This window comes from Mobula birostris, chromosome 9 (genome assembly GCF_030028105.1).
Source record: "Mobula birostris isolate sMobBir1 chromosome 9, sMobBir1.hap1, whole genome shotgun sequence".
NCBI classification, from domain to species: domain Eukaryota; kingdom Metazoa; phylum Chordata; class Chondrichthyes; order Myliobatiformes; family Myliobatidae; genus Mobula; species Mobula birostris.
Window position 1 is genome coordinate 77,555,362 of NC_092378.1, and position 13,770 is coordinate 77,569,131.

The 13,770-nt window shown below is 41.5% G+C and overlaps 1 long non-coding RNA gene across 2 annotated transcripts in view; it reads right to left on the minus strand.

The window, feature by feature from the left end:
- LOC140203399 (uncharacterized) overlaps positions 1-11,678 on the minus strand; it is a 38,354-nt gene extending 26,676 nt beyond the window's left edge. Inside the window, exons 1-3 of one of the 2 annotated variants that reach the window (XR_011887358.1) lie at positions 11,601-11,678; positions 10,109-10,134; positions 3,436-3,490 (exon numbers count right to left, since the gene is read on the minus strand). This is a non-coding gene — a long non-coding RNA (uncharacterized lncRNA). The remainder of the gene's footprint in view (positions 1-3,435; positions 3,491-10,108; positions 10,135-11,600) is intronic. The other variant, XR_011887359.1, reaches the window with a different exon arrangement.
- Positions 11,679-13,770: the final 2,092 nt, after the last annotated feature.

Genomic DNA, 13,770 nt, shown 5'->3' on the forward strand with positions numbered 1-13,770 from the left:
TGACACTAAGATTGGGGTGGTAGTGGGCACTGAGGAATAGCTTGCAGAGGGATCTGCATCAGCTGGAAAAATGGGCTTAAAATGGCAGATGGAGTTTAACATAGATAAGTATGAGGTTTTGCACTTTTGTAGGACTAACCAGGATAGTGAACCGTAGGGCACTGAGGACTGTGGTAGAACAAATAGTTCTAGGAATACAGGCCCATTATTTGTTGAAAGTGGTGTCACAGGTAGATAGGGTTATAAAGAAAGCTTTTGGCACATTGGCCTTCATAAATCAATGTATTGAATGTAGGATATGGGATGTTCTGTTGAAGTTGTATAAGGCATTGAAGAAGTCTAATTGGGAATGCAGAAAATGAATCAATCATTAGTGAACGTTGAACTTCATGGCTTTGTATGCCTGAAGCATATTGTCAACCAAGTGCACATGGTTTGTTGCTCTGTAGTTGTCAAGAAAATTTTCAACACCATCCTTGAATGCCCTCCGTATGATTTTCTCCAGTTCCACTAGAAGGTCTTCAAATTTGCTTCATGATTAACCCATCGCGGTGCATAGGTATGATGTTTCTATTTCAGTCCTGCTGACCCAACCCAAAACACTTACCGGTCAAATGTCATCCTTTTTATCTGTCAAGGGAGTTTTCCACCATCATCCTGGTGACAGTGTACATTTCACCTCAGGCCAATGTCAGGCAGGCACTGGAGGAGCTGAGCTCCAGAATCAGCAGGAAGGAAACAGTGCACCCTGATGCCTTCTCTATCATTGCAGGGAATTTCCACAAGGCCAGTTTGATGAAGTCTCTGAACAACTACCACCAACATATCACCTGTGGAACCAGAGGAGCCAGTGCACCAAACCACTGGTAGAACACTCTAGAACACATAAGGTGCAATCAAACGCCTACACTTTGGACTGTCCGATCACCTGGCTGTACCTCTACTCCCAGCATATCGACAGAGACTAAGGATCACAGCACCAGTGGTGAGGGCCAAGAAGGTATGGTCAAGGGAGATGGAGGAGTGTTTACAGGACTGCTTTGAGTGAATGAACTGCACAGTATTCAGGCATTCATCTTTGTGTCTGAACAAATACATCACAGTTGTCACTGGTTTCATTAAAACCTGAATGGGTGGAGTTGTTCCTTTGAGAACATACTGGACATACTCAAACCAAAAGCTGTCAGTGAACCAGGAGATTCACAATCTGCTGAAGGCTAGATCTGTGGCATTCAAAACTGGTGATCTCGAGTTGTACAAGAAGTCCAGGTATGACCTATGGAAGACTATTTTAAGAGCGGAAAAAAAACAATCCTGATTGAGCTTAGTGTTGGAATCAGATGCATGTCAGCGCTGGTGGGTTTTGCAGGCCATTACTTCCAGAAAGCGAAACACAATATCATGCGTCGCCATGATGCTTCACTCCCTGATCAGCTCAACACCAATGCGATTCCCTGCAGCATCTGGTGACCTTGTGATCTCTGGTTCAGAAATCAACATCAGAACCTCTTTCAAGAGGATGAACCCTCTCCAGGCAGCCCACCCTGATGGTGTACCTGGTAAGGTTCTGAAAACCTATGCCAACCAACTGGTAGGAGTGTTCAAGGACATCTGCAATCTCTCACTGCTGCAGTCGGAGGTTCCCATCTGCTTCAAAAGGGTGACAATCATACCTGTGCCTAAGAGCAGGGTGAGCTGCCTCAATGATTATCGTACAGAAGCACTCACTTCTACTGTAATTAAGTGCTTTGAGAAGTTGGTCATGGCTAGAACCAACTCTTGCCTAAGCCGGCACCTGAACCCGATACAACTTGCCTATCGGCAAATAAGTCTACAGCAAATGCATTCTCACCAGCTCTTCACTCAGCCTTGGGTCATCTGGACAATTAATAACACCTACCTCAGGCTGGTGCTTATTGATTACAGCTCAGCATTCATCATAATTATACCCTCCGTTCTAATTAACAAGCTCCGAAACTTGGACTTCTGTACCTCCTTCTGCAATGGAACCTTGACTTCCTCATTGGGAGACCACAGTCTGGGGATAGGAAATTACATCCTCTCTTCACTGACAATCAACACTGCTGCACCTTGAGGATGCATGCTTAGCTCACTGCTCTACTCTCTCTGCACCCATGACTGTGTGGCTAGGCACAGCTCAGTCTCCATCTATAAATTTTCTGAGGACACAACTATTATTGGCAGATGGTGATAAAGAGGCACACAGGAGCAAGGTAGATCAGCTGATTAAGTGGTGTTGCAAGAACAACTTTGCATTCAATGTCAGTAAGACCAAGGAACTGATTGTGAACTTCAGGAAGGGAAAGTTAAGGGAACACACACCAGTCCTCATCGAGGGATCAGTGAGTGTAAGCAGTTCCCGGCGGGGGGGAGGGGGGGTCAACATCTTTGAAGATCAATCTGATACTCAACATATTGGTGCACTTACAAAAGAAAGCACCACAGCAGATATCGTTCATTAGGAGCTTAAAGAGATGCTATGTCACCCATGACACTCTCAAATTTCTACACATGTTTTGTGGAGAGCATTCTGACTGGTTGCATCACAATCTGGTATGCAGAAGATCAGAAAGTTGTAAACTCAGCCAGCTCCATCATGAGCACTAGCTTCCCCAGCATGGAGGTCAGCTTCTAAAGGTGATGCCTCAAAAAGGTGGCACCCCTCATTAAGGACCCCATCAGCCAGGCTACTCTTCTCATTGCTACCTTGAGGAGGAGATACAGGAGACTGAAGACACACACTCAACAATTCAGCAGCTGCTTCTTCCCCTCTGCCATCAGATTTCAAAATGGTCAATGTACACATAAACATTTCAAAATGGTCAATATACACATAAACATTACCTCACTATTTTCTTCCTCTCTTTTTGCACTATTTATTTAATTTTTATATCTGTACTTACTGTAATGTATAGTTTTGTTGTTATTATGTATGACAATGTTCTGCTGCTGCAAAACACCAAACTTCATGACATTTTCTGGTGATATTAAACCTAAATCTGATTCACTGACCCCCAGCATCGAATCCATATAGTTGATACTCCTCCTAACTCCACACGTTGTAGGTACAGTCACAGCCAACTGGGACTCTAACCTTGGATCTCACTGAAGTTATATTGCCGGTGGAGGTGCAACGCACAACCAGAACAGTTTGCATTAATGTTATTTATTCATTTAATTATTTACCGGTACAGTGAGGGAAAGGCACTCTGGACCAATGTTCGGCGCCAGCCCACAACCCACCTATTAACATTAGCCAAATCACAGGACAATTTACAATGTCCAGTTAACCTACTAACTCATAAAACAAGTTGTCTATTCCAGGTAGCATCCTGGTAAAGCTCCTCTGCACCTTCTCTAAAGCCTGCATGTTCTTTCTATAGTGAGGCGATCAGAACAGAGCACAATACTTACTCCGAGGGTGGTCGTACCAGATCTGCAACGTAACCTCATGGCTCTTGAGCTCAATCTGCCAAGTAAGATTCAAGATTCAAGATTGAAATTTATTTATCACACGTACATCAAAACATACAGTGAATTGAGTCATCTGCACTAACAACTAATATATCCGGGGGTGTGCTAGGGGCAGCTTGCAAGTATTGCCGCACTTTCCAGCAGCAATATAGCATGCCCACAGTGCTTGGCAGTAACGAAGACCAACACACCATATATCTTCTTAACAACCCTGTTACTTAGAATCTTCAGTTTGATTTGTTTCAAGCGCATTATACCCTCTGATTTTTCTCCAGAGAGCAGTGAGTTTTAAATGAACTCTAGATGGCAGCAGAGAATTGAGGAGGGCTTGGAAGGGAACACCCTAAGCGACCTGCCTTCTGGCAGGATGTGACACCAAAGACCCCGATCTTTGTGTTCACAGTATTTACGTAATCTGCTTCAATTTCCTTTAAAGTTCAGGGTGCAAGAATTATTGGCGGTGTGCTCGAGTGCAACATGCCCAGGGTCACAACGAACAACTTGTCTCCTGTACATGTCAAAGATCAAGGATCAAGGATCAACTTTATTCACCATGTACATTGACACGTTTTAGGAATTTTCTGTGGTCTGTCAGTCAAGGCATGACACACAACAAAAACAGCATTCAATGGTTATGAAGAATAAAGAATTATGTAAAGAATAAGTTTGAGGTTAAAATACAGCCATAGAATATAATGTGCATAAACACATAAATATCAGCATGTATTTACTATGTAAGCAGGATTATAAAAGGTGGTTGAAAATATAATAGATAGAGGGAGTTTGGGGGACTTACTAGAGTGGTTGATTACAAGCCATTGGTGTACAATAAAATTCAATTAAGCTTTCATGCTTGGGAATTTGGTAGTGCCAGATTGGCAGATTTTCCAAACAATTAAATGTTATTCCTATTAGTATCCCATTCATTGTTTTTTGTTAATGTTATACAGTATAATGATAAATTTTCTAGTGAAAATGGTGAGTGCAGGAATTGGAGACTCAGAGAGTTTAAGGTGGGCACAGGACATGGACCCCCAGTGAGTTTTAAGGAGGAAGGAGAACTTGGGGTCACCACAGGACTCAACAGAGTAGGAGAAATGGATCATGTGAACAGTGGCCCTGGTGAATTTAAAAGGAGCAACAGAGAACATTGTTTGATGGGCTAGATGCTGAAGGAATTGCAAAGAGTCAGATAACAGGTTATTGGAGTTTTGCTATATTCATCTCTATGCTATCTTTTGCCCAAAAGCAAATTAGGATGCCCAAGAACCAAGAATTCAGTGAAATTATTGTCAATTCAACATGCATACACAATGTGACATCAGGAAACAGGCTCTCTTATAACCATATGTCAGTGTATCATTGGTTTTACTTGTAAGGAATTTACTTGTGGAAGAGCTGGATGCAGGTTTGAATGCAACATTTAAGAAAAGTTGGGCTGAGTACATGGATGGGAGAGCTAGGGAGGGCTATGGAGAGCTACAGTTCAGGTGCAGGTTGCTGGGATGTCAGAGTAACAGTCTGATATGAACTAGATGGGCTGAAGGTTCAGTTTCTCTGTTGTGGTGCTCTATGACATTACTACGCTCATTGCTACCGCTATTAATTTGAAAGGTGGCACGGTAGTGTAAAGGTTAGCAATACGCTATTACAGTGATGGTGAGCAAATTCAATTCCTGCCAATGACTGTGAGGAGTTCCTGACCAAGTGGGTTTCCCCTCACGTCCCAAAGACCTGCGGGTTGGTAGGTTAATTAGGATCATGGACCAAACGGCCATGCTGTATCTCTAAAGAAACAGGAAAATATAAATTTCCTCTATTGTGTACAGCAAAAATGTAAAAAAATTCACTAAGCAGAGAAAATCCCTTTCCTTACCAATACTTTGGAAATCTTACATTTCATTTTTACATTCCACAGTCCATTTTGATTTTTGTGAATTATTTTTAGAACACACTTGACTGCTAGCCCTGCTTGCAAATCCTATGCTAAAGGGCCAGGTTCTATACTCATAGTTCTACTACAAAAAGCAGGAAGATATATTCAGCAGAGAGCAGGCTGAAGTCAGTATAAAGATCAGCTAAAGATTAGCTTTATTGATCACATGTACATTGAAACGTACAGTGAAATGTGTTGTTGGCATCAAAATCAAGTCAGCGAGATTGTTTTGGGCAGCCCACAAGTGCCGCCATAGTTCCGGCACCAACATAGAATGCCCACACACGTAAAAGTTGCTGGTGAACACAGTAGGCCAGGCAGCATCTCTAGGAAGAGGTACAGTTGACGTTTCGGGCCGAGACCCTTCGTCAGGACTAACTGAAAGAAGAGCCGGTAAAAGATTTGAAAGGGGGAGGGCGAGGGGGAGATCCGAAATGATAGGAGAAGACAGGAGGGGGAGGGATGGAGCCAAGAGCTGGACAGTTGATTGGCAAAAGGGATATGAAAGGATCATGGGACAGGAGGTCCAGGGAGAAAGAAAAGGGAGGGGGGGAAAAACCAGAGGATGGGCAGGGGGTATAGTGAGAGGGACAGAGGGAGAAAAAGGAGAGAGATAGAAAGAATGTGTGTATATAAATAAATAACGGATGGGGTACAAGGGGGAAGTGGGGCATTAGCGGAAGATTTAGAAGTCAATGTTCATGCCATCAGGTTGGAGGCCACCCAGACGGAATATAAGGTGGTGTTCCTGCAACCTGAGTGTGGCTTCATCTTTACAGCAGAGGAGGCCGTGGATAGACATGTCAGAATGGGACGCCAAGAGACATCCCACAACTTACTAAGCCTAACCTATATGTCTTTGGAACATGGAAGGAAAATGGAGCATTTGGCGAAAACCCATGCAGTCATGGGGAAAAGGTAAAAACTCCTTATAGACTGCAGCAGGAATTGAACCCTGATAGATTTTACAGCTGCTGCTGTAAAGCAATTGTGCTGAACGTTACACTACAGTGCCATCTCAGCTGCTCAGGGTTCATCTTTCTGAAGCTGCAGTTATCATGCTTTCATGTCAGCAGTCATGCGAACCATAATCAGCAAAGCCTCACACTGTGCCCAGGGGGAAGAAATAGTGCTGAGCGTGATATTGTGTTTTCATTTGGTTCAACAAAATGTTAAAACTTCTACAGAGCTATTTAAGAAGAGCAGGTGAATGAATGATTATTCTGCCACACTAATATACAGAACACTCTAGATAAACATGCAGAAGGAGAAAGATTACATGGAGCTTAAATATTATCACACTTCAAAAGTTTGAATGCTGCATGTTCTATTTAAAACAGATATTTGGTTAATATTGCTTATGAGACCATTGCTGCTCAGTTTCCTTGGACTGCAGCAGACAGTTACCAGGAAACTGTTGGCAGCTCAGATTCTGATTTAATTATCATGTGTACAGTGGATCATACAGTGAAGTGTGTTGTATGTGTTAACCAACGAGAATGTGCTGGGGTCAGCCAGCAAGTGATGCCACACGTTGCAGTGCCAACATGCTGTTGTATGTCCGCCATGCTTAGCAGAGCAACACAAGCAAAAACAGCAACAACGCATAACGCCAAAACATAATGTGTGCAACCTAATTTGCAGGCCACTGCACCTTCGAGGTAGTTAGGTATTTTGGTATTTTCCCAGGCTGAGAAATGTGAACTATGGACATTAATTCTTCATTTCCTCTCTCACATTCAGTTGTCTGAGAGTTAACTGACCTACAATTATAACTGAATACACAAAATTACTGTGGTCAGATGTCACACAAACTCTCACTCAACAACTGAGGGATGAAAACTTAGGAAAACTTGAGTTGACATTGATCGAACCTGAGCTGCAAGTAGAAAGAATTCTGTAAACAGGGGTTCAAAATTCAAGGTGGATTTATTATCAAAATATGTATACACACTACCTTGAAAGTAAGGAAATACAATAGAATTCTATGAGAAAGACTCTACATAAACAACCCAAGTGCCAGTTGACACCATTGTAAAGGGTTAGGGTGAATGATGAACCATTCTTAGGCCCACATGGGCTGCTTGATGTGATATTGTTGCTGTCAGCTCACAACTGCAGTTGCTATGTTTTAAAACTGAAGCAAACTTTCAGACAGCAGTGTTGCAAAGGGAAGAATGTGATATGTGAGGCACATAATCTTGGAATCCTTGGACATCAACTTCAGCAGAGAAGAGGCGTACCTTATGAGAATAGGTTTAGTGAACTCAGCCTTTTCTCCTTGGAACGACGGAGTATGGGAGGTGAGCTGATAGAGGTGTATAAGATGATGAGAGGCATTGATCACGTGGATACCCAGGGCTGAAGTGGCTAACACGAGGGGGCATAGTTTTAAGGTGCTTGGAAGTAGGTGCAAGGGAGATGTCAGGGGTAAGTTTTTTACTCAGAGAGTGGTTGGTGCATGGAATGCACTGCTGGTGGTGGTGGTGGTAGAGGTGGATACAATAGGGTCGTTTAAGAGCCTCTTAGATACATGAATCTTAGAAAAATAGAGGGCTATGTGCTAGGGAAATTCTAGGCAGTTTCTAGAGTAGGCTACATGGTCGGCACAACATTGTGGGCCGAAGGGCCTGTAATGTGCTGGAGATTTCTATGTTCTACGTTCTATACATCCCAGGAATCAATCTGCTGAGCATTTAGTGCGCACACCTTATCACGAACACGTCCTTCCTCTGGTGAAGAAAAGCAGGTTTGTGACCTTACTGGATACATTTGCAGCATTAAGTCCTATAAAGTCATAGAGCACTATAGCTTAGAAACAGCCATTTGGCTCATCTACCCCATGCTGAAATGTTATTCTGCTTGGTCCCATTGAACTGCACCTGGACCATAGGCCTCCATACTCCTTCCATCCATGTACCTATTGAAATTTCTCTTAAGTATTGAAATCCAGCTTGCATTCACCACTTCCGCTAGCAGCTGATTCCACGCTCTGACAACCCTGTAAGTGAAGTTTTTTCTCAAGTTCCCCTCAAGCAGTTCACCTTTTGCCCTCAACCCATGACATATAGTTCTAGTTTCACCCAACCTCAGTGAAAAACGTCTGCTTCTATTTACCCTATGCATAATAACCCAAATAGATTTATATACCTCAACTAAATTCCTCTCATTGTCCTACCATCCAGGTTAAAAAGTCCTAATCCATGCACCAGTCCTCAAGTTTATTTTTGTTCTCATATCCTCTTACAAAAAGGCTAACATACCATTTACCTTCCCAATTGATTCCTGGGCATTAACTTTCAATGATGCATGTACAAGAACACCAGGTCCCACTGAAACCTTCCTATTTCAGTCTCACCTTGATTTAAAAATCTCTAATTTCTATTTATTCCAACTAAAGTGGATGATTTCACAATTTTGTTCATTTTCATTCATATGCCATGACCACATCCATTCACTTAGCCTGCCTATGTCTCCCTCAAGTTTCATAACACATACCCTGACTCCCTCAGACCACAGCCAATTCTTAAATTGGTCATTAATACTGATCTGCTGTCCATTAACATAACTCATGAATGGGATAGAACGCAGACCATAAAACATAGACCAACACAGCACAGGAACAGGTCTTTCCACCCAAAATACTGTGCTGAACTAATTAAATTAGTAATCAAATTGCCAACTAAATCCCTTCTGCCTACACATTCTGTCCATATCCTTCCATTTTCCTCACATTCATGTGCTTATCAAAACCTCTTTTAAAAGTTGGTAACGTATCTGCCTCTACCACCACCCCAGGCAGTGCATTCCAGGCACCCAACACTCTGTGTAAAAAATTAACCTCTCATAACCACTTTAAAATTACCCCTTCTCATCTTAAAAGCATGCTTTCTAATATGAGACATTTCAAACCTGGGAAATAGATATTATCTGTCTACTCCATCTATACCTTTCATAATCTCATAAACCTTTTAATTGAAAGAGAATGCTTTCACTAGGAATCTGTGGCAGTGTATCATGGCTCTGCTAAGATTTTTGGGATAGATGTTGGAGATGTGTTTGGATCTGGGGAGAAAAGGACAAGAGAGGGGTAAGACGATCCAAGAAGGTGTGAAAGGGATCAGAATAAGTCTTAGACCATTTTACACCCGACACAATTTCCTCTTCCCACGTCTTCATTTGAGCACAGTCATCCAGTTCATTATTGTCCATTTTACCAAAACACAAAGTTCATCCTCAGGACTGTAAGAGAAGGTGGAGAAGATCTCAGTAAAATTCATTGCCACAGATGTATGCGGAGGCTAAATCATTGCGTATACTTAAAAGAGAGGTTGATAGTTCTTGATTAGTAAGAGCATCAATGTTTACAGGGAGAAGGCAGGAGAATGGGTTTAAGAGAGATAATAAATCGGCCATGATAGAATTGTGGAACAGATTCGATGGACTGAATGGCTTAATTCTGCTCCTATGTCTTATGATCTTTGGTTGAAGTATTTCTGTTGACAGACTCACAAGGAAGCTTTATAAAAAAGTTGAGTCATCTTCATTGTTTATCACTCAAATATCCTTGTAGTTGTTCCTCGTCTGAGTCATTCTATACTTTATTTCAATGAGTCTTTCAGCACATTATCAAAGTAAAATTTATTATCAAAGTAAATATATGTTGCTATATATCACCTTGAGATCCATTTTCCTGCAGTGATCTACAGAGAAATAGAATAAAATTCATGAAAAACATACATAAACAAAAACTGACAAACTACCAATGAGCAAAAGAAGACAAATTGTGCAAATATAAAAGATAATACCAAGAACGTTAAGTTGTAAAGTCCTTGAAAATAAATCTCTTAGGTTGTAGAATCAGTTCGTAGTAGAGGTGAGTGAAGTTACCCACACTGAGTCAGGAACCTCATGATTGTAGGGTGATACCTGTCCCTGAACCAGGTGATGTGGGACCTAAGGCTGCTGTATCTCCTTGCCGAAGGCAGTCATGAGAAAAGGGCATGGCCTGGATGGTGGGGGCGGGGGGGGGGGGGGGGGGTCCTCGATGATAGGTGTCTCGATCCTGTATTGTGGTAGTGCTCCTTGTAAAGGTTCTCAATAATGGGGAGTGTTTTTCCTGTGATGGACTGGGCTGTATATACCGCTTTCTGTAGACAATTCCATTCCTGGGAATTTGTGTTTCCATACCAGACCATGATGCAACCAGTTGGAATACTCTCCACCGTTTATCTGTAAAAGTTTGTCAAAGTTTTTTTGTTACATGCCAAACTTACATGAACTTCTAAACAAGTGAAGGTTCTGTTGTGCCTTCTTTGTGATGGCACTTATATGCAGGTCCCAGGACAGATCTTCTGATATGATAGTGTCAAGGAAACTAAAGCTTCTGCTTTTCTTTCCAGTTCTGATGAAGTATCTGGGCCTGAAACATTAACTGTTTATTTCTCTCCATAGGTGTTGCCTGACCTGCTGAGTTCCTCCAGCATTTTGTATGTGTTGCTTTGGATTTCCAGTATCTGCAGAATCTTGTGTGTAAAAGAAATAACCTGACTTAAATGTTGCATTCTGTTCATACAGGTGGAGAAAGGTCCAAAAGATAATTTGGAATTTCTAGCCCTGTAATAGCAAGGAGTTTTTATTCTCAAAGGCCCCACATGATTTTACTTGTTAGGTTTAGAACAGGGAAACATATCCTTCTTTGAAACTTAACACAACCTTAAATAAACACTGCTTCATGGCAAAAAAAATTGTATTTGCATTTGAATAGTTTCTATAGTTCCATCTAATACCAGGCAAATATATGCAATATACATCTTGAAATTCTTCTTCTTCGCAGACATCCATGAAATCAGAAGAATGCCCCAAGGAATGAGTGATAGTTAAAACATTAGAACCCCAAAGCCCCCCAACTCCCCTTCCCATGCAGAGGCAGCAGAAAAGCAATGGCCCTCCCCTCCTCCACATACATCTGCAAAAGGAGCATCAGCACCCTCTACCCACCAAGCAGGCAATAGCAAAGTCACCAATAAAGACCATGATCTGCAGTACAACCAAAACTAATCATTCACCCCAACAGTTTGACATACCACAGGCTCTCTCACTCCCTAATAAAGAATAAAAGAGATCCCCCCCTTTCACAGTGAGAGGAAGACATTACAAAATTACTCACTGATTTGCCATGATAAAGTCTGTCGCATTGTTTTTTTTCCCAAGTTCTCCAACTTGAGAATCAGCAACAAACTCTCCCCCACCAATGAGAGAGAGAGAGAGAGAGAAAGACAGAGAGAGAGTGCGTGATTCGCTGAGTTTTTGCGCAATTGTGAGGTCACTCATTCTGTCTTCAACTCTTCATATATGGTAATGTACTATAGACTTCACAGTGTTGGTCTTCAATCCCAGCAGGCCATTTTGGACATTCAAACATGGCAACAAACCACAATGAAGGAGAGGCTAGTTAAGCCCATCTGCTGGAGGTACAGTATAACTCAGATAATCCACCCCTGAGAGTGCATTCAGAAATCGCAATGTTTACCTCAAAAGGAGCCTATTCCCACACTCCCTTTGACACACCATATCACCAATTCCCACATATCTTTGATATGCCATAACCTGATTCCCCTCAAATCTATTAATATATCAGTGTCCCAGTCCCATAAGAGCACATAAGATGCAGGAACAGAATTAGGCCATTCAGCCTTCAGGTCTGTTCTGCCATTGGAAAGTCTGCTTTTTTTCAACCCATTTTCCCTGTAACCGTCAACTCCCTCACTGATCCAGAAACTATCAAACACTTTCCTTAAATACACCCAATGACTTTTCCTCCATGGTGGTTGGTGGCAATGAATTTCATAGCTTCCTTTCCCTGACATCCCATGCTTTCTTTGCTTCTCTCGGAACCCCTCCTTCCAGCTATCATCTGACACAAGTTTCAAATTCCAAATTAAAATAAATTTATTACCCTACAACCGTCAGTCTCCTGAACCACTGTGGATAACTTCACTCACCTCAACACCTATGGACTCAATATCAAGGAGATTACAATCTATGTTCTCTTTTGTTTTCTTTTTTTACTGATTATTATTATTATTTATTCTTTTGTATTTCCACAGTTTGTCATTGTTTGCACGTTGGTTATTTGTTCGTCTTCGTGTATAGTCTTTCAGAAACTCTATTGTACTCTGTTCTACTGTAAATGCCTACAAGAAAATAAATCTCAGAGTAGTAAATGGTGACAGGGTACATAAATTTACTTTGAATTTTGAAACTCTTCAAGTGCCATTCACACTTTTTTAAGAAGATGGCAAAAGGTGAAAAAGGGAAAGAAAAATGACAAAATCATGATTACCATACAACCCTCTCTGGTTGATTTTGAAACATCCGAAACTGACCTGCAATTGGCATCTGCCAAGATAGTTACTGGAAAAGGGAAGAGGTGGCTTTTAAAAGATTCATTTATAACAAGGTTTAATGACAGATTGCTGGCAAACATTCTTCCCGAAGGTTATGTAACTGCCTATGTGCCATCTAAAAACTGTCATCTTATTACAAAAAGAACAAAATAAGAAGACAAGATGTGCCGTTTCTTTAGGAGCTGTGTGTAAATCTCTGAGGTTTTACACATTTGGCACATTGCCAAGTAGCAAGGAAAAGATTAGTGATCTGTTTATTGAATTCAACACACCATGAAAGCCCATGGGTGATGTAATGACTGCTTAATAGGTTTCACAAATTCTGGCACTTTATGTAATTTATGTTAAATTAATGTTATATTTTGTGTAATAGATGTGGCTAAGGGAACAGTGCGTTAATACGAGAGTATTACTACCTTTATCATAGGGCTGGAATTGCAAGGTGTAATGTGAAACATTTTCACACATAGCTCTCTATTTAAGGCCCTAACACGAGACACAGTGTGTTTTTCTTACAGAGTTACAGAACACTACAGCACAGAGAAAAAGCCCTAAAGCTCATTTAGTCCATGCCGAGCTATTATTCTGCCTAGTCCCATCAATCTGCACCTGCACCACAGCCCCCTATACCCCTGCTATCTATGTACCTATTCAAATTTCTCTTAACTATCAAAATTGAAAACATCCTCCACTTCCAATGGCACATGCTCACCACCTTCTGAATGAAGAAATTCCCCCTTATGTTCCCCTTAAACATTTCACCTTTCACCTTTAACTGATGACCTCTAGTTCTAGTCTCACCCAGCCTCAGAGCAAAAGGTCTGTTTGCATTTACCCTATCTAAACCCCTCATATCTTTGTATACCTCTATCAAGTCTCCTCTCTTTCTCCTACCGTCCAAGGAATCAAGTCCTATAACTCAAATAAGCT